The sequence below is a fragment of the Dromiciops gliroides genome, chromosome 1, assembly GCF_019393635.1.
Source record: "Dromiciops gliroides isolate mDroGli1 chromosome 1, mDroGli1.pri, whole genome shotgun sequence".
NCBI lineage: Eukaryota > Metazoa > Chordata > Mammalia > Microbiotheria > Microbiotheriidae > Dromiciops > Dromiciops gliroides.
The window spans coordinates 502,478,998-502,506,626 of record NC_057861.1 but is presented as its reverse complement, the minus strand read 5'-3'; the positions used below and the strand labels follow the sequence as shown (position 1 = coordinate 502,506,626).

The following is a 27,629-nucleotide window of genomic DNA, read 5'->3' as shown; positions in this document are numbered from 1 at the left end:
TGAATTCTATATATGCTTTTTGTAATTTTTAAAAACAAAACAAAATAAAACAAAAACCAAGCCTCCACTTGACCAAAAGTTATTTATTTCTAATACATTTTTAGAAATTTTATTTTTGACTGGACTCGGATTTGGAGGTGGAGGCTCTCAGGGAAGACAGTCGACGTCTCTTAGCGATTTGTTCCTGTCGTTTTTCTTTAGCCTCCTAAATTAAAAAACCACACACACAAAAAGGCATATTAAAAATATGTACATTATTTGTTCAAAGAACTAGAGTAAGGGACCCACTAAGGTATATTTTTTGATAATAGATCTGCACGTACACATATACATAAGTGATGTATAATCACCAAAATTTATCACCACCATCACCCTATCAATCCAGAAGATAAAAAATAGGGTTTTCTGAAATTGAGAAAAGACATGCACAACCATACCTTCATTCTCTTGGCCAACAGCTTGGCATATTCTGCTGCTTCTTCCTTGTTCTTCTGGGTACGCTGCTTCTTCAAAGCAATTCGTCTACGTTTGTGCTGCAAAACACGGGGAGTCACCAGGCGCTGAATTTTAGGAGCCTTGGTTCTGGGTTTCTTACCTAGAGAAAAGCAGAATTAATGAATATGCTTCCTTCTGTTACACATCAAGTCAAAACCCTAGCCTCCTAAATTCCACAGGAATTTAAAATAAACAGGTATCCAAAGCATTTTAAATGTTATTCTCATCAGTAAAAACAAACGCCCCCCCAAACCAAAAAACTTGTTTCTAAGCAACAAACCTAAATTACATAAAGCAAAATGCTACAACGTAACAGTTACACTTGAGTTAAACACAATACATTTAAACTTTACTAACTTTATTAGGACAAATTCAGATCATACCCTATTCTTAATGCCTTCATACATGTTAATCTCTAAATAAAATGAGGTAAATGTTTGAGGAATCCTTAAATGTAACTGTAATTGTAATCCCTAACAATTTACAAAGCCCTGAAAACCTGCACTACTTGGGGCAGCTAGGTGGCACAGGGGATAGAGCACTGGCCCTCGAGTCAGGAGTACCTGAGTTCAAATCTGACTTCAGACGCACTTAACACTTTCTAGCTGTGTGACCCTGGGCAAGTCACTTAACCCCAATTGCCTCACTTTAAAAAAGTCTTTAAAAGCACTACTACAGGTTTCTATTTAAGCTAAAGATATGGAATAAGAAAAAGTTCGCAGTCCCTCAACTGCATCTATCCTGGAAAACTGAAATGGAGGTGGGCGGGGGAAGGAGACCAACAAAATAGTCATATGTACCTCAAAATCAACATACTTTCTCCTATCATCCTTTTCCATCACACATGAAAACTAAAAACCAGATATGTGAATTTCATTGCTGGATAAAACTTTACAGATCACCTACATGCTCAAATGGATTTTAGGTAAACATAATAAAGTCCTGGGGAATCTGTTGGATGGCCACTTTGATAAAGCTATTGTGTTAATTTTTTGATCTAGTCCTTTGCTCATAACTTATCAAATCAAAGACCCACGGAAAGGAAAAACTAATTTACCATACATTTAATGGAATCCCACTGCCTAATACTAGAAGCTGTGGTTTTTTCCTGAAAAACAACAACCACCCAAGTTCAGTACAAAATGACACTGGTAATATATAGCTGTACATCAACCAGACTACCCATTATTCACTGCCTTAGGAAGTGGTTCTCAAATCTTTTGAGTTCAACTTTGTTTTTTTTTAAAAATCACAATGGAAATAGCATAGCCTCCCCTCCAAAAACCTAACAAAGGTACTTTTTATAGAGATGATCTTTAAAATTTATTGCAGAAAAGAAATCCTATTTTAAATGTTACTCTTTGAGTCCAATTCAGGAGTCACCTGGATAGACCCCGTCACTTCAGATCTCACTTCTGCCTTGGATTCACTGTCTGCTTCCCTTCTCCAGCCCTCCCAGAAAACTTACAGCTTAATACTATTCTAATGCAAGGCCTCTTAAAAAAATTTTTTTCTTAAATAGAGATCCAGAAAGCATATACTTATAGCAATTTTCTACTGTGGCCAGTTGATTAGACAACTGTGCCCCTGCAAAATCAGTTTCTCCAAACTTTTGCTCAATCTCTTTCCTAATGATTCTGAGAGACCCCATTGACCTACTGTCCCACATTCATTCAAGACAAAGTTGACAAGTTTAGAGTAATAATCCCAGTTCTTGCTGTACTTGGCAAGTTAGGTTACAGTGTTAAGACTTTAGGAGTAAGAAGATGAGTTCAGGATCCTGTTTCAGATACTATGTGACCCTGCACAAGTTATTTAATGTTTTTAGCCTCAGTTCCCTAATCCATAAAATGGAAATGGCACCTACATAGCAAGGTAATGAGGACCAAAGAAGAACATGCAAAACACTTTGCAAACCTTAATGTACTAGCTACTATTTTATTTTATTCTATGCCTCCTCTAATTCCCCTATCATAGTAGAATCAGCAGAGCACATGGTGATCATGAGATTCTTTTATACTAAAGCATGGGTCTTAGGTCCCAAATCAAATAAACTGAGAAACAACTCCAGTAGTCAAAGGTAGCCAAAGCTCTATTAATGCTCAGGAAGCTCACCTCACTAGTATGTAGAATGACTAATCTTAACGTTTAAAAAAAAAAAAAGTCACTTCAGGGGCAGGCAGGTGGTGCAGTGGATAAAACACCAGCCCTGGATTCAGGAAGACCTGAGTTCAAATCCAACCTCAGACACTTGACACTAGTTGTGTGACCATGGGCAAGTCACTTAACCCTCAATGCCCCACAAAAACAAAGAAAAAAAGTCACTTCAGATTTCACTTCTGCCTTGGATTCACTGTCTGCTTCCCTTCTCCAGCCCTCCCAGAAAACTTACAACTTTATACTATTCTAATGCAAAGCCTACAGTAACAAAGATTCCAATGCCATCACAAAAGTAAGACTTCATTTTTTAAAACCAGGAAATCTCTCTCTCTCTCTTTCACACACACACACACACACACACTCTCTCTCACACAATTTTGCAAAATATACACTCTAGCCCTACCTTCCTTGTTGAGAGGCTTTCTCACAACATACTGCCGGACATCATCTTCTTTGGACAAGTTGAAAAGCTTGCGGATTCTGCTAGCTCTTTTGGGCCCAAGGCGACGAGGCACAGTTGTATCTGTCAGTCCTGGTATATCTTTCTCACCTTTATGACAGAATAATCTCTTATTACTTGTATTCTTTAGATGATATTTTTGAAATTCCAAGTTATTAGGTTGACTAGAAAAAAAACTATCCATAGGCTTTTAAAAAAGCAAAACTGTACTGTTCAACAATGATTCCACTGCATTGAAACCTGCTCATAAGAATGCAAAGCACACATCCACAAACCACATTTTTAAACTTTTAAGAAACTTTTTAAAAGTACTAGGCACTGAGAAGATTCACTTATTCCACTATTTTAAACAATGAAATATACTTTGCTATCAGTAACTGTGGCTATCAGTGTTACTAAGGGACAATATTCATTCACTACAACCAAGCAATTTGCTAGATTTGGGTACAAATAGGAAAATGTTTCCAGGAGGACAGCGAAAAGGAAAAAAAATAAAACAGAGTCCTTGCAGATAATTTACCCCAGTTTCTTAATCTGTAAAAATGAAAAGTCTGAACAAGATTTGAAAGGTAACTGACAAAAGTTAACATTCTTGAGATTTTACAGGAACAGCATATGACCCATAAGGGGAAAAGCATCTAGACAATAAGCTAAATTAAATAAACTATTATAAATAAAGTTCTCAGGCAGCTAGGTGGCACAGTGGAAATAAAGCACTGGCCCTGGATTCAGGAGTACCTGAATTCAAATCAGGCCTCAGACATTTAACACTTACTAGCTGTGTGACCCTGGGCAAGTCACTTAACCTCAATTGCCTCACCTAAATGAATGAATGAATAAAGCTCTCAGCATTTCTTACAGAGTAACCAGAGTTGGGGGGGGGGGGGGATACAAACTCTCACCTTTCTTCACAATAACCAAGTTGAGGACACTCAGATTGGCATCCACAATACAGCCCCTAACAGATTTACGTTTTCTTTCTCCAGTTCTTCTAGGGCGATAGCAAGAATGGCCCTTACTGAGTAGCAGGCGGACACGTCCGTGAGCCAAAACACCCTGCTTCATGGGGAAACCTTGTTTGTCATTCCCACCACTGATACGGACCACATAACCCTAGAAGGGATACAAAACCAGTTCATTTTAATACTCTCATTACTCATCCTTAACAGAGGGGAATAGCTGTCTTTCCTTTTCAACTCAAGTTTTCAGCAAAAGATGAATTTTTTAAAAGTCCTAGGTATCAATAAAATTATTTTTTAACTATGTACTGTACACTCAAATCCATTTAAGCACCCTTGCTTTGTAAATATTTTGTAAAACCAGCGTTTCCAACCTAAATACTACATTAAAGACCATGTAAGACAGACAGCAGCAGAGCTGTTGAGACCAAAATGCCCCTAAACAAAAAGTAATCAAAGGTAGTCTTGCTTATATCAGAATGCCATTTCCTAAACACAACATGCCTAAACCCTCCATCATGACTCTCAATGCCTATGCAATCAAGATGGTTAAACATTCAAAATGACATTCCAATATGAACTAGTTTTCACCTTCCACTCTTCACCCAGAGCATCAGCAGAAACTTCAGTGGCCATCCGTTTCTCATAAAAGGTCCGCAGCTTTCTCTCATCATCAACTTCGATGAGTTTCTGACAGCCAGTGGCTGGGAAAGAGATGTTGAGCTAGGAATAAAAAAATAAATTTAAAAAGTAAGGGGGCAGCTAAATGGCGCAGTGGATAGAGCACCCAGCCCTGGATTCCAGAGTACCTGAGTTCAAATCCGGCTTCAGACACTTAACACTTACTAGCTGTGTGACCCTGGGCAAGTCACTTAACCCCAATTACCTTACTAAAAAAAAAAAGTAAAACACTAGATGTTAGGCCAGATGATCCAGGTTCCAATCTGGCCTCCACTACTTTCTGTTTCTGTGACCTTTTGAAAATAATGGCTTTTATCATAGGGTCATAGATTTAAAGCTGGAAGAGACTTAGTAATCTAGTCCAGAACCCAAAGTGATTGAGATAAAAAGATTAAGAACTTGCTTAAGATCCCTTAGGCAACAAATAGCAGAGCTGATATTTAAACCTAGGGGTTCTGAATCGAAATTTAGCGCTCCTTCCTATGGCATGCTTTTTTTGAGGGGATGATGGGGGGGGGTGTCCTGTTTATCTATGAAATGCCTAAAGGACCTTTTAAAGGTTCCTGACTAGCCTATATTCCCATGAAAACACTCGTCCCCTTTCCTCTGGTGGAAAAATATGACTGGTTTTTTTCAAGAAGCACTGTGTCAGGAGGCTACAGTCAAAAAGTATTTAAGCTCCTAGGTGACATAAGCACTGGAATTACAGGGAAAGACAAATACTGAATCCTCAAGGATCTCCCATCCCAACGGGGGTAACAACTTGCAAACCACTACTGTTAATAATAGTAGCTAATGTTTATGTAGTGCTTACTACGTGCCAGGCACTGTGCTTTACAACTATTATCCCATTAAATTGATGAGAGACAGGATTATTCCAATTTTACAGATGAGGTAACTCAGGCAAAGTGGTTAAGTGACTTGCTCAAGATCACACAACTAGTAAGTACAAAGACATATACATGTAGGAGTTTGTTTTTTCCAAGGAAGGCCTTTCGGCCCTCCTCCTCCTCCCTGCAAACACTTGGGCAAAGGCGATCGGGGGGAGGCTACAAGTTCTCCCGCTAGGCGGCCAGTAAGTGGCATTCACCAACCAATAGGTTATCACCCCGCGTCCATGTGCGGGTTCGACCCGGCCGGGGTCCGGAGCCGACTCAGCGGCAGTGCCCGGGCCTCCAGGAGCCAGGAAGGTCGCCGCGTTCTACCAAAGCGGCAGCCGATGAGGCCGCCATGGTGCTCGGGAGGGAGCCGACGCAATCGCCCGCCATCCTCTCTTCCCCAGCGTCCCAGCCACCAATGGCCATCCGCTCCGCCCGCCCCTGCCTCTCCTTCACACAACGCCGGGGTCGAGGAGGGGAAGGGGCGGTGGGAAGGTTGCCTTAGGAGGCTCGCCCTGCATGCCCCACTCCAGTCCCGGCATACCCTACCTTCATCTTTGCACAGCCGCCTGCTCCAGATCTGCCACGGGAAAGAGACTCGACTTCCGCTCCCTCCGGGTCACATAGGCTCTCGAAGATACCGCGAGATTTTGCAGGAGGACGAAGCTGCGGACAGGGTCGTTTATAGGCGGGACTTCCTGGGAAGGGGAGGCGGTAGGAAAGAGCAGATAGGTGGAAGTCGGTTTCCCAGGATCCATCGCTCTGACCGATGGCTTTGCCTGTTGATGTTTTAAAGTCAGCGACTTCGGTTGCGTCTTCCTCTTCCGGGACTCGAGTCTAACCTCGTGCGGACGGTTTTTTGGCTCTGCGTCGCCTTGAGTTAGGGCTGAGAGCTGAAGGATCAAGCCTTGCCCTCGGCGGCCCGCGGACTGGAAATGCAGGAATGCCAAACCCCAGCTGTCCTGGCCCCAACTCAGGTTCTCTTCAAGCCTTCCTAAAACTTGCTTTTTGGTTTCCATGCCAACAGCCCGCGGGAGTGAGAAGGGGAGCCCTCCTCTCCTCCTCCGTCCCCACCCCCTCCCCAGTTCCCTGTCTGGCATTATTTTGCTGCCTTCTAGTCAAAAAAGTCTATATCAGCCATTCATCGACCCCTTCCGTGTCTATGTAATACAGGCTGACCTCCGTGTGTAGAATTTGTTTATTCCTCACTTTCCTTGAAGAATTCCTAACTCTATCTAAAATTCAGCTCGTGGACCATGTTCTACCTAAAGCCTTTTATTTCCTCAACACGATATTCCTCCCCAAGTTGTTAAAAAGAAGTTACAGTACCTACTATGTGCTGGGCACTGTGCTAAGCGCTTGTTAATACTCTTCTGGGAATAATTACTTTCTCTGTTTTTTATTTACTTATTTTTGTATGTATCACTTTTCCTCAGTTAAATATAAAGTTTTTGAGGGTAGGAGCTGTTCCTTTTTTTTTTTTTTTTGACATGAAAACCCCCACATGGATCATCAAATTCTATTTTTTTATATGTCCATTTTCCTGGCTTCAGCTATCGATTCTGAGTTTAATTCCTAAATCTGTACCACCCAACAGGAGCCTTCATCCACATTTTATTGTGACTCCAATATAATGTCAGTAAGTCACATTTGCATAGCACCTTAAGGTTTACAAAACACTTTTCCTTACAAGACCCCATAAGCTAGGTAGGGCAAGAATTACTATTCCTATGTTTCTAGGTGAGGAACGAAGACCCAAAAGATATTAAGTGAATTACCCATAAGCACTCCTATTTCCAACTGTCAATAGACAGGATAAAGAAATTTGGCTATGTGATCACTTCCCCTCAGTTTTCTCAAATGTAAAATGAAGGATTGGGTTAGATAACCTGTAATGTCCTCCCTCTAGATCCTCTGATCCTTTTTGACTATCCCAACAAATTGGGTTCTCCCCCATTTGCTTATCTCCATCCTTGATGTCAGTCTTTTCGCTATTCTCAATGAAGAGCCTCATTTAGAATCCCACCTTACAACTATCTTTTATATACAGGTTGTCACTCAGTCTAGCTCTTTCCATAGATTCCATTCCCACTGCTTCCACTTTAGTCCAGTCAGAGGGACCCTAAATTGAATATCTTATCCCAATTTTCTTACAACTTATGTCCCCTCTCTGTGTTATAATTGGACTGATCCCAGAATTCCTGAGTTCAAACAATCATAAATCACGAATCATAGCCTCCCCAGCAGCAAGTATCACCAGCATGTACATCTTCTCCTGCCCCCCCCATAAATAATAAATTACTTCATGAATGTATAAGTAAATATATATTTTGATCATGTTTATTAAAATAATATTTAATATAAAAAGCCTAGCCAAGTAGACTGAGACAGATCTAGTCATTATGTCGAAGATCAAATACATACTCTCTGGCATTTAAAGCCTTTCACAGCCTTTCTCCAACCTACCTTTCAAGCCTTATAAATTACTCTATTTCTAGCACTCTTTGATCCAGCCAAACTGGCCTCACTGATCTTCATATGACATATTTCATTTCACAGATTTGAAGGTTGTAAGGGAGCTCAATGGCCATGTAGTTTAACCAATACATGAACCATGTCCCACTATGACATACCTAAAAAGCGATTGTCTTGGGTTTGCTTGAAGACATCAAAGGAAAGAGAATTTAACCATCTTTCTAGGAAGCCTTGACCTGGAGGCTAGCTCTGTCTACTACTCCATGCTGCCTCTCAAAAGTAAATATTAGGAGTTGGGGGCAGAAGGAAAGGAAATATAATATTCTAAATTTAAAATGTGAGAACTACTGCCAACTTGGTTGTTCAAAATATTTTAATTCCTACCTAAAATTTGAAGAAGAGGCATTGGAGAAAAAAACCTAACTGAAATTACTGAACTAGCTTCCTAACAAATCCAGCCAATTTAAACATTACAGTAACTGAGGTCCCTGTACTATTTCCCAACACCTAAGAATCTGTCCTAGTATCATCTACCTTATGCCTCAATTGTACTCACCAGTGCAGGGAACTATAACCCTATACCATTTTTCTGTTTGTATGGCTAGGTCAATATTACTCACTGTAAAACCTTCACAATGTCAAATGACTAACTTCCTGGTTCTCATTTATTATTCCACTGAAGAGAGATGTTTTCCTGACATTTCACCCTAGCAATAATTTCTGGGACTTCCCAAAATTGCTTATCCTGTCCTTATGAGTCTGACCCATCAAGTCACCCCCCCCCACCCAAGCACCAGTACTGACACTAATTTTTGAGCATAGAAAATTGGGGTTTTCACATCTCATTTTATAGAGAACAAAGTCACCAACTATCATAATATCTCCATATTGTGGCTTTCTATTTTGGAAATTTTTTTTTTTTTAGTGAGGCAATTGGGGTTAAGTGACTTGCCCAGGGTCACACAGCTAGTAAGTGTTAAGTGTCTGAGGCCAGATTTGAACTCAGGTACTCCTGACTCCAGGGCTGGTGCTCTATCCACTGCACCACCTAGCTGCCCCGGAAATCTTTTAAAGATAGTGATAGAGACCATAAAATGTACCTCAGTGTGTATCCTCGATGCCCAATACAATCCCCTCAATATAGTACTGTATCTACTTAACCGGTGTCTGGTTTTTTTGTTTTTTTTTTTCAGGGCAGTGAGGGTTAAGTGACTTGCCCAGGGTCACACAGCTAGTAAGTATCAAGTGTTTGAGGTCGAATTAGGATTCAGGTCCTCCTGAATCCAAGGCCAGTGCTTTATCCACGGCGCCACCTAGCTGCCCCAATCAGTGTCAGTTTTTGATGATGCTTCTTTTTTCCCCTTTCTTTCCTAGGCAATTAATTTTTTTTTTAACTTTTTACCCACCAAAACAAGAATTTAAATACGATTCTCCTTTATTCACAATGTATGACAGCCAAATTGGAATTGTTCACCAAATTAAATGCTCTATCTCCTTTAATGCATTTTCACGAACAATTCCTCATTCCTGGAATACATTGCCTCTCCCCACCTTAAAATCCTTGTTCTTTTATGTTCTCAGGTGTTACCTCCATGAAGCTTTTCCTGATTCTTACCTCACCTCACACATCTACCTCAACTCTGGATCTTCCTAACTTCTCTAGGTTTCATGCAGGGTGTTTGGGGTAATCATAACATCGAAAATACAGTTCAGATTCCCACTCCAATGCTTGCTTTTTGACGAACCAGACGTCCCTTAAATCAAACACCTAGGTCGATGTCACAGGGAGAGGTGGTGGTTCTTAGGTATTCCTCAATAAAGAATTATACTTTCACACACAGTCCAATTAGAATTAAAGTGGTCTTTTATTTGGCACTAGAGAAAGTGACCAAGGGGTTGGTCAAAGACTTTACCTCTCTGGGAGGAGGGCTTAGAAACATTCTCCTCCTCCAACAGAGAGAAGGCAAAAGCTTTTATAGAGGAGAGATGGGGTGTCCACTTGAAAAGTTCCCAAACCTTTTGGGGTGGGGTGGGGAAAGCTTGGATGCTTGTCATATTCCTGAAAGTTGAGGGGGATTTTTTTGAAAAGATGGTCATGGGATTACTCACAAGCCAGGCAGGCTAAGAAGAAGCCTAATCACCCCCTGGGCCATGCTGTAGCACGAACAGGGTGTCCTGGAAGCAGCGCTACACTTTAAGGAGTAAAAAGTCAAGAAATAGTAAGCCAGGATGAGTAGGCAGAGAAAGCAGAAGACCATCGAAAACTTCTTTGGGGGAAAGGTAGACCACAATACATCCTCAGAAGAAGAAGATAATAACAGGGTCAAAGCTCCAACATCCAAAGCTTCCAAGAAAAATACGAACTGGTCTCAGGTCATGGAAGCTCTCAAAAGGGACTTTGAAGAGAAAGTAGGAGAGATAGAACGAAGATGTAGAGAAAGAGAGGAAGGAATAGAAAGAGAAATGAGAGCAATGCAGGAGAGTCATGAGAAAAAAGTCAACAGTTTGAAAAGCCAAATGGAAAAGGAGATTAAAAAACTGTCTGCTGAAAATAATTGCCTAAGAATTAGGATTGAACAAATGCAAGCTAATGACCTTATGAGAAACCAAGACACAGTAAGGCAAATCCAATTGAATGAAAAAATAGAGGGCAATATGAAATATCTCCTTGGAAAAGATGGTCATGAACTTTGGGATTATCTCTGTCTCCTAGCTCCAGTCAGGTAGTAGCTATGCCTGATTGACTTTCCTGCTATAGAATTTTATCTCCCCTTATTTCTTAGGTATGTATGTCTGTCTTGAAATCTAGTTGTTCAGTCTAAACTTTAGCAGTCCCTTGATTCCTTGACATGTTACCTGGTCATCTTTGGTTTTGCTTCTCACAGGAGAACCTTCTTCTGATTTGTCCTAAACCCCATGTCAGTTGGTGACCCTACCAAGTATTTAAATGGAAAAAAAGAAGAGCAAGATAAGTAATAGTAGGGATCAAATACTGGGATCCTTCTCATACACCCCTACCACAGGCAAGCAGTTACTATTTCCCCAGAAAAGGCATTTCTCCTGTACAATCAGATGGAGTGGAGGCAAAAGTCAAGCATTCTGCATTTTCTTTAGGTTTGGCCTTAACAATAGACACAGAGACCTACTACAGCCTCTAGAGTATAGACATTCATTTCACAGGCTCTAGGATCATCATGTTTCTGCTTGAATTCCTGGGTTCTACAATGCTATTGCTGTTTTGCCCAGACAGTTCATCTTTCTCCTTTTATAATGAGTTCAACCTGGCTGTGTCCTCCCTACATCTGTCTGATATTCCCTGCACTCCAGCACTAATTATATCCTGGCACATCCTCTACAATGGAAAGTCTTGTTGCCCCCATGTGGGAGACAGAAAACCAGACAGTCTATAAATAGGTAAGACTAAAACTTGAAGATACCTTAATGCCATTAAAAAAAGAATATACCCTCCTTTTTGGTTGTTGTTTTCTTGCTTTCATGCTTCCTTCCTCTGTCCCATCCACACCCTTTCTTTCCCTAATCCCACTACTGATCAGCACAGGAGTTCGATCTCCTTTGTTTCTGATCCAGACCAGTATGCCCTTTCTTAGGTTAGCCTGATGATCCTCCATTATTAGCGCAGACACCACATAGATTTTTGTCTTGCTGAAGCTCAGAATTCCTGAACTCAAGCAATCCACAAATCAGAGCCTCCCCAGCAGCAGGGATCACAAATGTGGACATGGGACCTCCCCACCTCTTTTCTATTAATGCAAATAAATACTCCAGCCAAGTAGGCTGAAAGACCATTAGGAACTCTGGATCAGGAGGTATCGATTGTTGCCTGGCTGAAAGTTAATTCTTATTAGTATTCCCATCCTGCTTTTAGCATAACAGGTTATGACACATTCCCTAGCCAGTGTTTTCTTGCAGAACAACAACTAAGAATTCTGGCACCCAAAGCAAATTGAATTGAACAGGAAAAATATTGTAGAAGACAATCCACCCACAAGTGCATATGGAAATACTGAAAGACGGGGTGGCCTCTCCCACAGGTTCCAAACAGCCCTTACAGCTGGAGTGGGGCGATGTGTCGGGGGAGGGGAAAGGGAGTGGGGTCAGGTGGATAATGTAATTTCCAGGAAGGTGGTGGGAGAAGAATGTCCCAATATCAGCACCCTGAGGGCAAAGCCTACCCTAGAGTTGTGGCTTTGAAGATGATGTCTGGGCTTCTTAGAGACTAGCAACATGACCCTGGGTTAGGCAGCTGTATCACTTGGGTGGTGCAAGCTGGCTGACAATTGTTTGGAAGGTGTGGTGTGGAGACAATAGTCACTATTGAGAAATCTTTGTTATTGTTATTGTCTTCCTTCCAGAAGGGGACCAATGACATCACTAGGGTGATGGCTTGAACTTGAATTGTGAAGTGTGTTTGTGTGTGTGTGTGTGTGTGGATGAGGGGAAGTAACCACCTCCAAAGGTACCTTGGCACCACATCCTGTTCACCCATTCTAGGTACAATTTCACTTGGTATCATTCTTCCTGCAAATCACAGGAAGTAGAGGTATTCTCAGTCTTCACTAAATCTTATCCCTCTACCTTGATTTATAGCCATTCATGAATATTTAATCTATTTCTTATGCTCTACTGACTCCTCATTTGGCTTTAGATGCCTTCGGGTCTTCCCAATCCTACAAAGAGATTTCCTTTTACCTGCTATCCTTACATCTTTTTCTTCCTCTTCACTACTAAACTTGAAGGGGGGTAGCGAGGTGGCACAGTAGATATATATTTTTTATTTATTTATTTATTTTTTTAGTGAGGCAGTTGGGGTTAAGTGATTTGCCCAGGGTCACACAGCTAGTAAGTGTCAAGTGTCTGAGGCCGGATTTGAACTCAGGTCCTCCTGAATCCAGGGCCAGTGCCAAGGGGGCAGCTAGGTGGTGTAGTAGATAGAGCACCGGCCCTGGATTTAGGAGGACCTGAGTCTGGATCAGAAACAAAGGAGATTGAACTCCTGTGCTGATCAGTAGTGGGATTAGGGAAAGAAAGGGGCAAGTCACTTAACCCTCATTACCCCACCCCCCAAAAAAAATCAGAATGAGACTACTAAACTTGAAAAAGGTGTCTATACTCAGTATCTCCATTTCTTTAACTATCCACTCTCTCCTATACCCCCTTGCATTCTGATTTCTATGTGTACCATTCTGCTAAAGATTCAGTTTCAAATGTCATCAATAATTATGCTAACTCTGCTAATAACCCAGGGGCCTTTAAAAAATAAGGTGGCCATGTCTGACTAATGTGAAGATGTTTTGCATAACTGAACATGAATGGCTTATATTGAATTGCTTGATTTCATAGGGAAGGTTGGGGGCAGCTAGATTGCGCAGTGGATAAAGCACTGGCCCTGAAGTCAGGAGGACCTGAATTCAAATTTGGCCTCAGGTTCTTAACACTTATTAGGTGTGACCCTGGGCAAGTCACTTAACCCCAATTGCCTCACCAAAAAAAAAAAAAGAAAAAATATTTCATAGGGAGGGTTAAGGAGGGAGGGAGGAAGAAAATTTAAACACAAAGTTTTTAAAAAATCAATGTGAAAAAATTGTTTTTAAATTTTTTTACATGTAACTTGGGGAAAATTCTAAATAAAAATTAAAAAATAAAATAAAGTGGCCTCATCCTCCTTGACCTTTATGCTGTTTTTGACCCAGATGACTACTCTAGCCCACTTTGGCTTCAGAATATTAAGTTCCCTTAGCTCTACCTTTCAAATAATTCCTGTCCCTTCACTGACATCCCATCTTCCTATAGTGCAGTGGATAGAGTCCTGAACCTTGAATCAGGAAGACCTAGTTCAAATTTGACCTCAGACACTCTTCTAGCAGTGTGACCCTGAGCAAGCCACTTAACTTTTCTCTGCCTCAGTTTGCTCATCTACAAAACTCTCTCAGGGCTGTCGTGACTATAGTGAGATAATATTTATAAAGCACTTTACAAACCTTAAAGCACTAGATAAATGGTAATCACTATTATAAATGTTATACTTGGGGCGGCTAGGTGGCGCAGTGGATAAAGCACAGGCCCTGGATTCAGGAGTACCTGAGTTCAAATCCGGCCTCAGACACTTACTAGCTGTGTGACCCTGGGCAAGTCACTTAACCCCTATTGCCCCGTAAAAGAAAAAATGCTATACTTAAGTATCATATATAATTTCCTTGTTTATTTCTCTTAATGCTCTTTAACTGGAATTGAATTTTGTGGTTTATGATCACTGGAACTCCTCTGTATTTTTTACCCTATCTTAAATTTGACTTTCCCTGTAGATATGTTTCTTGTAGGCAATATACTGTTCAGCTACATTATTAAACCATCCTGTAAAAGGAAAACAAATTTATTTCCATTCAAAGCTGTAATTGTTAGTTGCACAAGTGTCTGCTTGCATTGGTAGAGGGGGTGGAACTCCCAAGAGCTCCTCCCCAACCAATGAAATCAGAGGTCAAGGCAAAGAGAAAATAGGTACCCTTCTGTCTTGGTATTCCACCTGTACTTGGTTTCATTGTGGAAACTAATTTTCATCCTTTCCCTCCATGCAATGCACTTTGTACACCTTGATCAGGCAAAAACCGTAAACCGAATAACAACAAATTTAACATAGGCAGAATATCAAAGTAAACTGTAGTGGAAAATAAACAGTGGAATCACTCTCAATCACATGCAAGATTATACACAATTGGGTACAATTTCCTACAGACATATTCCAGTGAGGAAAGGGAACAAAATCCCCAACAAACATTTATTAAACACATGCCAAGGGGGCAGCTAGGTGGTGCAGTGGATAAAGCACCGGCCCTGAATTCAGGAGGACTTGAGTTCAAATGTGACCTCAGACACTTGATACTTACTAGTTGTGTGACCCTGGGCAAGTCACTTAACACCCATTGCCCTACAAAAACAAAACGAAAAACCAAACAAATAAATAAACACGTGCCAAGCACTGAAGTGGGTGTTTAGGATACAAAGACAAATATGAAACAGTCTCTGATGTCAGAGAAGTTACGTTGTATTGAGGAGACAATACAACGCTGGGCTCAATTGCTGCAGCTTTTTCAAAGCTCACAGAGTCATAACCTAGTCTAGCCTTTGATAATCATTCATCTAAAATCAGGAAAGAATAAACAAAACACAGACAGAATAAACATTGGTGTCACACATTCACAGCCTTATGGTGAAGGGATGGAGAGATGAAAATACAGCTGCAGCTTCTGTCACTGCTACTTTTCCCTTCTTCTGGGGGTTTATAGTAGTTCTTTCCTCTCTAACGACTAGGGAAAAGAGAAAATGCATCTAGAATCTTTTGCATGCACACTCAGTGCCCATAGCAGCCAATTAAAATGCTTTTCATCACTATGTTGTAAGCAAATTGGAAGGAGAGGATACCCAAATGTTCTCTCAAGTGGGGAGGGAATGAGCACTCCATCCCCATCACAAATTTCCTGAATCAGGCTCATCAAATCTTCATGAAGGGGGACAGCTAGGTGGCACAGTAGATAAAGCACTGGCCTTGGATTCAGGAGGACCTGAGTTCAAATCCAGTCTCAGACACTTGACACTTACTAGCTGTGTGACCTTGGGCAAGTCACTTAACCCTCATTGCCCCACAAAAAAAAAATCTTCACGAAGACTTCACACATGCTCTAAGGACTGAGCCTTCATTAGTCACTGGGGACCCAGTTATCTCATTGTACAAAAAATAAAGGGAAAATACTAACAGCCAGTGGAACAGGAAAAGATTCATGTAGAAGATGATGTTTGAACTGAGTCCTGAAGGAAACCAAGTACTGCTAGAGACAGAGGTGACAAAGCAGGTGTTCCAAGCATGGGTGAGCCAGTGCAAAGGCACTGAGACAGAAGGCTACCATGTATGAGAAATGATAAGAAGACTACTTTGGATTGCAGTGTGTGAGAAGAGGGTTAATATGTTATGAGGCTGGAAAGGTTAGGTGGTGATACCTCATAAGACTGGAGAGGTTGGCTGTGAAGGTTTTTGTTTGGTTTTGTTTGGTTTGGTTTTGTGAGGCAATTGGGGTTATGTGACTGGCCCAGGGTCACACAGCTAGTAAGTGTTAAGTGTCTGAAGCCACATTTGAACTCAGGTCCTCCTGACTCCAGGGCCGTTGTTCTATCCACTGTGCCACCTAGCTGCCCCTGTGAAGGGTTTTAAATGCCTACAAAAGGAGTTTTTATTTGATCCTAGAAGTAAGTGAGCCATTGCAGTTTACCAAGTAGGGAGGTTAGGGGTTAGAGAGGTCTCTCAAGGGTGTTTCCATGTTAGTACTGGACATACCCAGAGAAGCCTGGGTTATATAAATGTTGCAGAATCTCTCTAATCACTAAAGAGATTTAGATTTTGAGACTGTGGAATTTGCCAAACATCTCTAGTAGTTTTGCTGAGGACAGCAAATATTGAGATTGGGGAAAGAATATAAAGTGTCACCTAACCACATTTTTATAAAATGATAAAATGCCTTGATACTTTAACCCTGTGAAAACAATCTCAATCATAAGGTTATAGTTTAAGTAAACCAACCACAGGGAGCCTAAAGAGGCTAAATGTGAGGGGCAGCTAGGTGGCACAGTAGATAAGGTACCAGCCCTGGATTCAGGAGGACCTGAGTTCAAATTCGGCCTCAGGCCCTTGACACTTACTAGCTATGTGACCCTGGGCAAGTCACTTAACCCCAATTGCCTCACAAAAACAAAAAAAACCCACCAGAGGTTGGACTAGTTAATTTTGGGGCAGCTAGGTGGCAAAATGGATAGAGCACCGGCCCTGGAGTCAGGAGGACCTGAGTTCAAATCCAGATTCAAACACTTAACACTTTCTAGCTGTGTGACTCTGGGCAAGTCACTTAACCCCAATTGCCTCACCAAAAAAAAAAGGGGGGGGGCTAAGTGCAAAAAGTGCTTGGAACTGGAGTGATACTGGAGAGGAAAAGGATTTGGATAGACTAAGGAAATGGCAAAATAGGCTGAGGAAATTTATAGACAACCTATGTGGATTAAGGGGCAGCTAGGTGGCACAATACTGGGCCTGCAGTCAAGAAAACTCATCTTCCTGAGTTAAAATCTGGCTTCAGACACTTGCTATGTGACCCTGAGCTAGTCACTTAACCCTGTTTGCCTCAGTTTACTCTTCTGCAAAATGAGCTGGAGAAGGAAATGGGCAACCACTACAGTATCTCTGCCAAGCAAACTCCAAATGGGGTCATGGGGAGTCAGACATGACTGAAAAATGCCTTAACAACAATATGCGGTTTAATTTTAAAAGCTTGTCATGTATAAATTTTTCCCCCAGAGAGCTGGTTATCAAATATTTGCCAACACATCCCTGACTGTTGCCCATTACTGAATATTCTTCCTCCAAAGATAAACCACTTATTACTTCACTGCAGACCTACTCTTGTCATTGGTTATTGAATTGCTTCTCCATTGAAGTGATGCCTTTTCCTGGAGGCTTTCTTCAATTGCCAAGGCTTCTTTTTCCTTAAAGAGAATGCCATCCCTCTTTTGTGAAACTACCCTTACTAGGGCTCTTTCTTCCCCCCCCCTTTTTTTTTGCAGGGCAATGAGAGTTAAGTGACTTGCCCAGGGTCACACAGCAAGTAAGTATCAAGTGTCTGAGGCTGGATTTGAACTCAGGTCCTCCTGAATCCAGGGTAGTGCTTTATCCACTGAGCCATCTAACTGCCCCCAGCTATTTCATTTCTTTGGTTAATCATGCCATAGCCTTACTCAGACAGCCAGTCAGTATATGAGAGCCCCCAGATCAAGATCTATCTTTCCCCAAAACCTTGGTCCCTTCCAAACTAGTCTTCTTATTTCTTATACATGGAGTTCTTCAGTCTCAATGCCTTTGCACTGGCTTTCCCATGCCTGGAATGCCTGCCTTGTCCCCTCTGTTTCTAGTAATTATAAGCCTTTAATAGGGCATCTTTCCCATCACTCCCAAGATTTTTTCTCTTTCTGCAGCTATGGGCACAGGTGTTTTAACTCCATTTCATTGTCTTGAGCCAACAAATTCCCACTGGGAATATCAGTTCTGATTGATATTTAGGTTGTGGGTGGTAAATTCAATTCAACTAATGCCATTAGATCCACCTTATATCAAGGCCGTGCAATTAGCACAAAGTTAACAACCTTTGTCTTTCATTCCTGAAGCTACCTCTAGGTCACAGTCCTTTTTATAGGTGTAGTTACTAGCAGTAAAAACTCTTAAGAATGCTGAGATTTTATGTACCTGATTCAAAGATAGGGAAAGGGAGAAGTGGATACCTGACCCACTTCCCATGGTGAATCTGAGGGAGGAACTCAGGCGAAAGAAAGCCTAATGGCAATGAACTAAGGAGGTAGGTGGACTAAATTTGAGACCAAAAGGAGGGAAGGTCTAGCTGTGTGGACTTTAGCATTTAACCTCTTTCTTTGGGCCTCAGTTTCCTCCAATGCAAAAAGAGAGACTTGGACTAGAAGGTCCCTTTCAGAATGAAATAATATGACTCTTTGAGTAGATCTATGCCCAAGAAATGTTTCCAGACTTGAAATTGGCAGGGTGCACTTTGTAGCACTACAGAGATACTGAAGGAATGCTCTCCAAAAAAGCATTTCAAATGATTCCACATGCCCTCACATGCCCTAGAGGACAGAGTCAGTTCTAATTTCTAATCCCAAATTGCTTTACCAGGAGGACTATTTGGCTGAAGCCAGTTTGTAGGACATATTTTATTTGTTTGTTTGTTTTTTGTCTGGGCAATGAGGGTTAAGTGACTTGCCCAGGGTCACACAGCTAGTAAGTGTCAAGTGTCTGAGGCTGGATTTGAACTCAAGTCATTCTAATTCCAGAGCTGGTGCTTTATCCACTGTGCTACCTAGCTGCCCCTGTAGAATATATCTTTGTTTATTTGTTTGTTTGTTTTGTGGGGCAATGAGAGTTAAGTGACTTGCCCAGGGTCACATAGCTAGTATGTGTCAAATGTCTGAGGTCACTTTTTTTTTTTCTGGGCAATGGGGGTCAAGTGACTTGCCCAGGGTCACACAGCTAGCAACTGTCAAGTGTCTGAGGTCATATTTGAACTCAGGTCCTCCTGAATCCAAGGCTGGTGCTTTTTCCACTGCGCCACCTAGCTGCCCCTGAGGTCACATTTGAACTCAGGTCCTAGTGAATCCAGGGCTGGTGCTTTATCTACTGGGCCACCTAGCTGCCCCCTGTAGAATATATCTTATCTCCTGGTACTCCTTTGTAGTACTTACTGTAACTTTGTATTTTGTAATCTTCTAGATGAAAGTGGGATTATATCTCAGCTAATACTTAAATTATCATTAGAAATTAGTTAATGGTTATCTTAGAGTAAGACTAGAGGAGGGTAGGTAGAGCAGGGAAACATGAAGCAATTATGAAGGGAGTGAGGATAGGGTGTCTAGCATTTCTCAGAAAAATTCTATGCCTAGTTTCTGCCATACCATCTTCCAGTTTTCCCAGCAGTTTTTGTCAAATAGTGAGTTCTTATCCTAGAAGCTGGAGTCTTTGGGTTTATTAAACAGTCTGTTCAACGTTTCATGTCTGAGATCCAAAACCAGAGTGAGAGGTAGCACCCTTAGAGACCTGCTTTTCGCTGATGCTTGCCTGTCACTCAGAGCGTGAATTGCAGACCCTGATGGATCGCTTCTCCCAAGCTTGCACGGACTTTGGCCTAACCATTAATCTTAAAAAGACGAAAGTCATGTGTCAGAGTGTTATGTCGCCTCCATTGATACACATCAGTAGCTACCAGTTGGATGTCGTAAGCCGATTCTCGTATCTTGACTCTATTGTTAGTGATAATTTGTCACTTGATTCTGAGATCAATCAGAGGATTGGGAAAGCTACTTCAAACATGTCTAAGCTTGCCAAGCGTGTCTGGGCAAACAGTAAACTGACAAGATGAACCAAATTTGCCGTCTATAGAGCATGCGTCCTGAGTACCTTACTGTATGGCAGTGAAACATGGACTACATATACTAGACAAGAGAAGAAGCTTAACAGCTTCCATATGCGCTGCCTTCAGCGCATCCTTGGCATATCTTGGTCAGATAGGATCACCAACACAGAAGTGCTCCAATGCGCGCAACTTCCAAGCATCTACACGCTACTGAAACAAAGACGACTGCACTGGCTCTGTCATGTGCACTGCATGCAAGATGGGTGCATTCCTAAAGCCCTACTCTATGGCGAGTTAGCCTCAGGCCAAAGACCTGCTGGACTCCCCCAGCTTCACTACAGAGATGTATGCAATCGAGACTTGAAGGCTCTGGGAATAGACACTGGCAGCTGGGAGGAGATGGCCAAGGACCGCGCTCCATGGAGTTCAGTACTTAGGAGCAGCTTGCACGCAGCTGAGATGAGCCTTCAGGCTCTGGAAGAAGAAAAACAAATGAGACGCAGGAACCCACGGGCAACAGAGAGCGCAGTTTTCTGATGTCCTCCTTGCGGCAGGAGCTGTGGCTCCCGTATCGGACTGCACAGCCATGCTGTGGCCTGTGGCTCTTCAAGGAGCTGATCCATGGTCATCCGCGACTGGCGGAAGTCTACTACATTACTATAGTCATTTACTACTGTATTTCTCAGAAAAGTTAAAAGATAATTTAATTCTTAAGAAAAGAAAGAGGGGGCAGCTAGGTGCTGCAATGGATAAAGCACTGGCTCTGGAGTCAGGAGGACCTGAGTTCAAATATGACCTCAGACTCTTGACACTTACTAGCTGTGTGACCCTGGGCAAGTCACTTAACCCACATTGCCCTCCCCCCCAAGAAAATAGAAACATGAGGGATAATTTAAGCATTAAAGTGGCAGGTGAAATAATCAAATTAGTGAAGTAGCAAGAAACTCCTTTAACCCCTAGTGTAATGTTCTCTCCTCTACCACACTATTGTCCTTTTCAAAAACACAGAAATGTTAACACACAAAGAGCCTGGGTACCCTTTGAGGTTTTTCCCCCCTCCCCTTGGTTTATGATCTTCATCAAAAAACCTGGAAAACTCTATGTATGATACTACCCAGAATACTGAGTCAATCTCTTTACTTGCAAGAAAATGTTATGAGAAGAAAGAAAGCAAACTGGAGACTTTAAAAAAAATGACTTATTTAGTTATCTATTTATTAAATAATGTTCATTTACAAATATATCTTGTCTCTCTTCCTCTCTTAAAGAGCCCTTCCCTGTAATAAAGAATTGCACAGAAAGAGAAAAAGAAAGTTTTATTAAAACTGATACTGTAAAAACAAACAAAAAAACTGATACTGTATTCAATGTTCCACTTCCACCTCTGGAGAGGGAGAGGTATTTTATTTATTTTTAGATTTTACTTTTTTTCCAATTACATATAAAAAATTTTAACATCTCTCTCTCTCTCTCTCTCTCTCTCTCTGTGTGTGTGTGTGTGTGTGTGTGTGTGTGTGCGCGCAGGCCAATGAAGGTTAAGTGATTTGCCCAGGGTCACACAGCTAGTAAGTGTTAAGCATCTGAGGTCATATTTGAACTCTGATCCTCCTGAATCCAGGGCCAGTGCTTTATCCACTGCATCACCTAGCTGAACATCACTTAAAATTTTTTTTGAATTCCAAATTCTTTCTGCCCTCCTGCCCTTACCCACTTATTGAGAAGGCAAGTACTTTGAATTATATTATACATATGCAATCGTGCAGAATATATTTCCATATTAGCAATGTTGCAAAAGAAAACACAGACCAAAAGAACAGTGACAACAACCCAACAACATGAAAAATTTAAAAAGTATGCTTTAATCTGCATTTAGATTTCATCAGTTCTTTCTTTGGAGGGGGATAGCATTTTTCATCATAAGTCTTTCTCAACTGTCTTGTATCATTGTATTTCTGAGAATAGTTGTCATTCCCAGTTGATCATCATACAATATTGCTGTCTATAATGTTCTCCTGGTTTTGCTCACTTCACTTTGCATGAGTTCGTAGAAATCTTCCCAAGTTTCTTTGAGCATCTTGATCATTATTCCTTATAGCACAATAATATTCCATCAAAATCATATACCACAATTTGTTCAGCCATAAGGGGAGTAGTTTAAAATATTTGGGTTTTTATAGTTTTGTTTTTGTAATTCTTTCCATTTACATTATTATAATTATTATGTAAATTGTCTTCCTGGTTCTGCTTACTTCACTTGGCATCCATAAAAGTATAAATCTTCCTATCTTTCTTTCCATTTTTAACACTCATCATTCCTCATGGCATATTCAGTATGTTTCTTTAACGCATTTTATTTAGTTACCCCTCAGTATACTTTATCTCTGATTTTTTGTTTTGTTTTACTACAATGAAAAGTACTGCTATAAGTATTTTTCTTTTTCTTGAGGTTAAGTGACTTGCCCAGGGTCACACAGCTAGTAAGTGTTAAGTGTCTGAGGCCAGATTTGAACTCAGGTACTCCTAACTCCAGGGCCGGTGCTCTATCCACTGTGTATTGGGCCTATCTTTCATCTTCTTGGTATATATGGCTAGTAGTTGGATCTCTGGGTCCAAGGAAACTAGAAACTCTTGAATGAATAAATATTAGTTCCCCATGTCACTCAATATAAATCAAAGGTATTCGAGATACTATATGATTATTCCTAATTATTATTATTTTTGTATAATTTGGATTATCTGAACATGCATAGGTGGAATTTTCCTACTTCTGGTTGGGGTTGCTTCTGGCCATGTAGTATGCCATTGATGAAAGGGCTTGGTGTTTTCATATGATATATAAAACCCTAAGTGGTTTCTTGTACAATAGTAACAGGGAAGGCAGGATGCTATGTCTGTTAAAAGAAAAATATCAACACCTAACATTTATATAGCACTTATGTGCCAGTTGCTTTACAATTATTATCTTTTTTATTCCTCACAACAACCCTGGGAGGTAGATGTTATTATTATTATAACCCCCATGTTATATGTGAGGGAACTAAGAGATTTGCTCAAGGTCACACAACTAGTAAGTATCTGAGATTAGATTTGAATTTAGGTTTTCTTGACTCCAGGCCTGACACTCTATCCGCTCTACTACCTTGCTGCCCAAAAAATGGCTTCTGGTTAAGGCTTCTTGGCTTCAATTTATAGGATATATATATATATATATATATATATATATATATATTTTTTTTTTTTTTTGGTCGGGCAGTGAGGATTAAGTGACTTGCCCAGGGTCACAGCTAGTAAGTGTCAAGTGTCTGAGGCTGGATTTGAACTCAGGTCCTCCTGAATCCAGGGCCAGTGCTTTATCCACCGCACCACCTAGCTGCCCCCCAATTTACAGGATTCTTTTCTATTTCTAGTGTCAGGCAAACCTTTCCATGTGGTAGCTAGTGCCTGAGTGCAGAAACTATTTGAGCTTTCACCTGGGTCCCTAACAGCCCTCATTTGTGTTTTCTTTATTTTTACAATATTGATGTTATAGTATAAATTACTTTCTGGTTCTGCTCATTTCACTCTACAACAGTTCCTACAAATCTTTCTATGTCCTTTTAAAACTGTCTTTCTTCTCATTTCTTAGAACAAAAAAGTATTTCATTACATCCATCTTAGCCATTCCTGAATAGGCATACCTTAGTTTCTAGCTCTTTGGCACCACAAAAGGAGCTGCTATTAATATTTTTGTACATATAGATAGGGTCTTTTCCTCTATGATCTTTTTGGGGTATAGGCCTAGCCCTGGTATAGCAGGATCAAAGAGCCTGAAACATTTTAGAAACATTTTGTTCATATTTCCAAATTGCTTTCCAGAATGGTTGGACCCATTCATAGCCTCACCAATGCTGCTGTCATTTTCTTTTTTTTTTTGGTCAGTGTTGCCAATCAAATGGGTATGAGGTGGAACCTCAGAGTTGCTTTAATTATTAGGGATTTGTGTTTCCTTTCCTTCAGCAGGTGACCTTGCAAGTTCAAAAGGTATGGGTCTGTGAGCCCTGTGTCAGCAGTCTACTAGCATAGCTGCAGCAGGAGCAGGCTGACTGCAACAGAAGTTTCTGCATTGGAGAGGGTGATCACTGGAAAGAAAATTGATCCAAATAAGGCTGGTTGAACAGTACAGTACCAAGGTGAAATGTGAGGTAGAGCTAATTATCATGCTTATAAAACCGTTTTAAATTCTGATAAGGCTTAACTATTGCTTCTAGCCAATTGTACCAGTAGTTATGTTTGTGAATTCTGTTTTAATCATCCTGTTAATATACACTATGATTATTTTATACTTAGCATTCCTTTTTGTGAGGAGGAAATTACCTGTCCTTTATTCAGTTCACATAGTATCTTGAATACCTTTGTTACTTTCTCCCTTTGAGAGAATCCGCTAGACATGAATCATAATTAGCAGTTTCTGGCTGAAATTTTTGAAAAGTTTTTGAAAAGTTTGTTAAAAATCCAATGATTATGAAAGAAGGCAGTCCTCCATTAGAAAACAGTTTCTCAGCTACTGACCCTGAGCAAACCAAATTTTGGGGTGCAGGACAGGGAGGGATGAGTGACCCAGCCCCTCTGTACTAAGCTGAGCAGTCTCTTAAAACATCTCTGGGGGCAGCTAGGTGGCGCAGTGGATAGAACACTGGCCCTGGAGTCAGGAGTACCTGAGTTCAAATCCAGCCTCAGACACTTAACTCTTACTAGCTGTGTGACCCTGGGCAAGTCACTTAACCCCAATTGCCTCACTTAAAAAAAAAATCTCTGGAGAGATCTTGTAGTATTGCTGCCACTACTCTTGGAAAATAAGTCATTTTAAGTAGCTGAAATTTCCCAGATAAGCAGTGATTTGCCTCTTTTAGTACCCAAACGTATGCACTATCCACTTGGGATGTAAGTTTTTCTAAACACATATGTATCCTATGGGCTCTTTCACTTGCTACCCGTGTGGCCTTGGGCAAGTCATTTAAGTTTTATGGGTTTCATTTTCTTCATCTGTAAAATGAAGGGGTTGGATTGGAATATTGCAATGGTGTCTTCAAACCCTAACTTTAATTATGCCCTATTAGAATACATGTTAAAGGACAAACATGGCACTCGACCTAAAGTACTTCAAAGCCTAACACAGCAATGAAATGATAAAGGTGTAATTATATGTAGTTAGTAATTTCAAAATTACAAAAGTGCTTTGAGGAGGAAATATGAAGCAGTGTACTGTACTGGAGAGTTGGGTTAATTTGGGAAAGTTTTCTTGAAATACTAGGTGGAGAAGGCAAACTTTATTTCTTTTTATAATAAGGAAGTAATAACAGCTACAGTGAAGTCCTTGAGGTGTGAGAAGTGTGTGAAGATGAACTTAGGGCCTTTGTGCTGAGAAATGTCCATTTCACTTACTTTGACACCCCTAAAGGGTATGAAGTGAGGTTGGCCTCTTCCATTTTATCTCTTGAAGCTAGAAACCAGACATCCCTGAAACAACTCAATGCTTGAAGAGTTCCCAAAGAGGACTCACCCTGAAGAGCCCAAAAGGGACTCAAAGGAGACTGGCTGAGAACTGAGGTTCTCTCAGTTCTCACCAACCCCCACCCTGCCCCCTCATGCAGAATCAGGCATTCATTCCCACCAATAAGGAGAATCCCATACCAATGGGCTTTGAGGTAGGAATTACAGGTGGAAACCATCCAAATTCCAAATCAGATCCAAATATCCATTTATTTCCTATTTCTGTTAATTCTCATTGCCAAGAGAAGAAAAACAAACAAACAAAAACTATGCTGCTTGAAGTCAGTACTTCTCTGATTACCTGTCTTTTTTTGGAGGGAGGAAATCAGGATGAGAGATTTGAGAGATCTCAACAGACTAAAACAATGGACTAAATAAATCGAGTCAATAGGATAATGAAAAAAAAAAGCCTGTTCTTACGTTAACAAAACAAATTGTTCAAGTACAAGATGGAAGAAAGATGACCAGAAAGTACTTCCTGGGAAATGGTCAAGAAGTTTTAGTGAAATATAGTTCAATGTTGTATTTGCGATAGTACCTCCACCACTACCAACCCCACCCCTGCTATTCTGATATTCTTAGGCCGAGGTAGTAGACGTGTGATGTCTAGTTCTGGGAGATTATAGTCCCTCTGTTTCTAGTGTGAACCACATTTCTGGAAGCCACATTTTAGGAAAGGCATGAATAAACGTTGGAGTCCCTCCAAAAGAGGGCTAACCATTTAGTAAAGAAACTAGAAATCATGGCCAGTGGAAGTAACTTCGAATTTTTAGCTCGGATAGGAAAGGAAAAAAATGAGGACAGAATACCTGTAGGCTAGGGCTTAGACTTGTGACTTCAGAGAACAGAACTAAGACCAGCGGCTAGATGGTACCGTCAGATTTTGGCTGAATTTCTATCCTTGTGGGAAAATGTAAGGTTCCGAATTGTCCTAAAGAGCCCTTGAGACATGTAGTATTACTTAGTACCTGTGTAACCTGGCAGGGCCAACGATTTTAACCTTTCTGCGTTTTAGTTCTCTCATCTGTTGAGAGGAGAGGAGAGGAAAGGGAGAGGGGAGGGGAGAGGAATTGGAATAGCGCCAAATGATCTCTAAAGGTATTTCAAGCTCTAAACCCTGTGATCCAGAGAGGAATGAATGTGCTTCATCAGGAAGTAGTGCTTTCTCCATTTCTTGGAGTGTTCACAGCCGAGGGTAGCGATTGGTTGGTTTATTCTGGAGCGAGGTCCCTCCATTTCTATGAGTCTTTTATTTTACAATGCGATGTGGACGGGAAGCAGGCAGGTGTTTAAGTCGATATTAATAAAACGGATTTAAAAAACCCCACACCATTTAATCATAAGCATAATGATGTCTTGTTTTGTCATTGGCTCGGGACTAAAGAGGAGGTAGGGGACCTTCCCCTCCCCCTATTGCCTCCTGCCCGTCGCCAAGAGAAGCAGGAGGCACCAAGTAGTCTTTTTACAACATCTAAGCTCAAACCCTTCTCTTTGTTTGGCCTCTTTCCTTCTAGCCTACATCAATCAATCAACAAGTACTTATTAAGTAACTACTATGAGTCTGATGATGTGCCAGGTAGGCGCTGGGTATACAAAGACAAATAAAGGAAATGTATACGAGGTAATGTGGGGGTGGGGGGGTGGGGGGTGGGAGGGGAGAACAGCACCTGGGTGATTGGGAAAGTCCTCCATTAGGAAGCGGCTTAGCTTGAGGGGCCTCAGGTGGTGGGCCCCAGCCCCAACGGCTTTGAAATGAAAAGGGGTGGAGGGAGGAATAGAAAAATTGTCGCCTTACGGCTAGCTAGGTCGCCCAGCTTCTCAGTTCCCCGGCTAGCACCGGAGATGCGGGAGGGGAGTAGCGGGGTGGGCGTGCCCGAAGTGGCCGCCCCGTGGGTTGGGACGGGAGGAGGAGCGAGAGGAGGGGTCTGCGGGAGGGTCGCAGCCTACAGGCGGAGAGCTGAAGACTAAGCTTCGGAGGCCGAACATCCGGCCGGCTGGGAGGGTGCTGGGGGTGGGAGAC

The 27,629-nt window shown here is 41.3% G+C and overlaps 1 pseudogene; it reads right to left on the bottom strand.

The window, feature by feature from the left end:
* Positions 1-63: 63 nt before the first annotated feature.
* LOC122750851 lies at positions 64-27,595 on the bottom strand (annotated as a pseudogene).
* Between the last annotated feature and the right edge of the window lie 34 nt (positions 27,596-27,629).